We start from the raw sequence: 3,138 nt of genomic DNA, 5'->3' as shown, positions 1-3,138 counted from the left end.
AGGAGGAAGCGAAAGGAGTTGGGTTCTCTGCCTACTTCAAGAGGAAGTAAAAGGAGTTGGGTTCTCTACCTCACCGGGGTTAGTGAAAAGTAGTTTTTTATGGACTTCTCTTCCTTGATGTGGGGGAAAAAGAAGAGACGTTGAGTTTAGTGCAATACTAGAAGGAGAGGCTCCGGGGAGTAGATGTAGGTCAAGTTGACCAAACCACTATAAAATTTGATGTGTTCCTTCTTATTGCATTTTCTGCATTTATTTTCCACACTTTATTTTTGTGGGGATTGTTTAGTTGAGATTGTGTTTTTGTTTGTGAATTTTTTTAAAACACCAAATTCCCCCCCCCCCCCCCCCCCCCTCGCTCTTGGTTAGCCTCGGGATAATTCATAAGGGCTTAACATCTCTGATAAACTTTAAGGGTTAGCCTCCCTAAGTAGGCCAGTGAACTTATTAAAGCATTCTCTTGGTATATTATATTATGTCTTTATTCATAACATCTTCATAGGTATAAAAACTCTCAGTGAGTAGTGCAACCATTCCAAATTAGTTATTGTGTAGCATGCAACAAATTATTAAAATTTTGTACCTCCTTATTCAGGGATTCTTTTGTATATTATTGAAATTATAGCCCAGTTCAATCATAAATCAAATCCTCAAATATCATAACTTTATCTTCTTTAACTTTGTTGGAACATGTAGACAGTCCACATTAGAGTCGAAATGAGGCTCATACTAATCATTTGAAGTTCGATACCAATATTTTGGATTGAATCCTCTGTGATATAAATCAATAGTTATCTCATCTGGTGTGATGTAGGCTTGATTTTTATGTTTTTAACATGGACAATGAATTCTACCCTCTGATATAAATTAAGGCAATTGACAGCCTACCTGAATGAAATAATTCACTCAATTCAAAAATTTATCTGTTAATGTTTTGCATCGAGGAACCAGTTAGTTATACATCCAACTTCGATACTTTTGAATATATGTAACACACTTGGACTATAAATTCCTACAACCAAACAATAAGATTTATATCAATTTGAAAGAAAATAAAAAATATGTGTTATAGTGATGATTTTAGGAGTTTACATGGATGATTGGTGCCTTCATCACGTACTCATTGTATATTGGGAAATAAAAGAATGTTTGTGAGTTAATGCAAAATACTAATACACCTAGTTACCCAACCGAGTCATCAAAAGGGTCACCATTTTATGTGACTAAACAATCTAAGGAAACTCTATCTAATCTTATCTTCCATTGGAGCTACTCCAACCTTTTCATGTTAACTAATGGCCAACATTAAACACCATAAAGCATTACAAGTCTCACCACCATGAAGTAAAGTTGTCGAAGGATGCGGTAGATATACGTGGTGAGAGGGGAGATGGTGGATGGCTGCAAAGATGAATAATGGTGAGGAAGTGTGACTTCGGAAGTGAGAAGAAGGAACATCGTCGAAGGAGATGTCGCACAAAAGGATCGAATGAAAGAAATGGCTACTTAGTCGATTTAGATAGAATTTTTTGCATTGGATTAGCTGTAGATTTGTAACAGATTTAAGGTAGATTTTTTGTGGCAAATTCACCAAGAAATTGCGATGGATTTTTTGCCACAAATCCATCACAAAAATTACAACGGATAATTTCGTCACAAAACAGTCGCAATTTTTTGTAGTGGCAACCTATTCACTAGAAGACTAAAGTAAATATTAGATAACCAATTCCTATAATTTTTAATCAATATTAGGAGAAAAACTTGATATATTCTATATGAGATTCATTAACTCTAGAATTCAAGTGACACCCATATTTGATTTATTAAAGAAATATAAGTTTTCATCAACTTGTATTACTGACCTAAATAAAACTTACAATAAATTCTTATTCAATAATGAGACTCCTTAGTTTTTCTAGTCAATGAAATTCCTTGTAATGCTCTTGAAATGGATATTAGAGGAATACATAGTTAGGAATACTAAACCATTATATTTGTTAGCGTTAAACTAAATGATTTTAAACTTAGTCACTCCAATCATGAAAACAAAATGTACGACATAATTCAATCATTAAAATATTAGATATACTATTTATTCAATAAGTATTTATCTTTAATTTTCATTACCATGTAGTAAAGTTTATTAATGGTTAATGAAAATTAAATCATAGGCATGGAAGGGTGATTGAATTCTTACATGACTTCTTATTTTTGCTTAAATGTAAACCTGAAGTTGAGAACAAACATTTGATACATTATCTAGAGTATCTTTGTGATATTATTTTTAGAATTAAAAACTCTAAATTGGATATGATTAAACAAGAATAGTCACCATGTCATGATTTTTCTTATTTTGCATCATGTGCATAAAGAGGAAAAATTTCTTTGATAGGTAATTTCATTATGATTGTTGAATATTTTTTATAGAGAAATCTATTATATATTTCTAGAATTTTATTAATATAGTGTTTGGTCTGTGAGTTATATTTTAGGTGGAGGTGCTGGGACATTTCGGTAATGATAGAATAATTAACTTATTGGAGAGTTGATTGTATTGATCATCATTACAGAGAGATATTGAGAGATTTACAAATTATTACACATTGAGGCAATATGATACTACTAAGTATAAATAAATAAATAAAAAGCGTTATCTTACATATTTTATATAGGATTTAAAAAGGCCTGGCTATTTATTTGATGTTAGGACTACCTAAGCATCTAGAGGAAATGATAGTTTTTTTTTTGTGATTGAAGATAGGCTTCAAAGTTGCCACATTTTCTGTCATGTTCTACAATTAATGATGCCTCTCATATTGCATGAGTTCTTTTTAAGGAGATGAATAAGTTACATTGTTTTTCTTTTATAATAAATTTTGATAGAAATGCTAGATTTATTTCTTACTTTTGAAAAATATTATAGTAATTTTTGGAACAAAACCTAAATTCTCACAAGCCTTTAATTCACACACACACACACACACACACACACACACACACACACACACACACACACACACACACACACACACACACACACACACACACACACACACACACACACACACACACACACACACACACACACACACACACACACACACACACACACACACACACACACACACACACACACACACA

Source organism: Dendrobium catenatum, unplaced genomic scaffold (assembly GCF_001605985.2).
Source record: "Dendrobium catenatum unplaced genomic scaffold, ASM160598v2 fragScaff_scaffold_1706, whole genome shotgun sequence".
NCBI lineage: Eukaryota > Viridiplantae > Streptophyta > Magnoliopsida > Asparagales > Orchidaceae > Dendrobium > Dendrobium catenatum.
Note: the sequence above shows the minus strand (reverse complement) of the source record.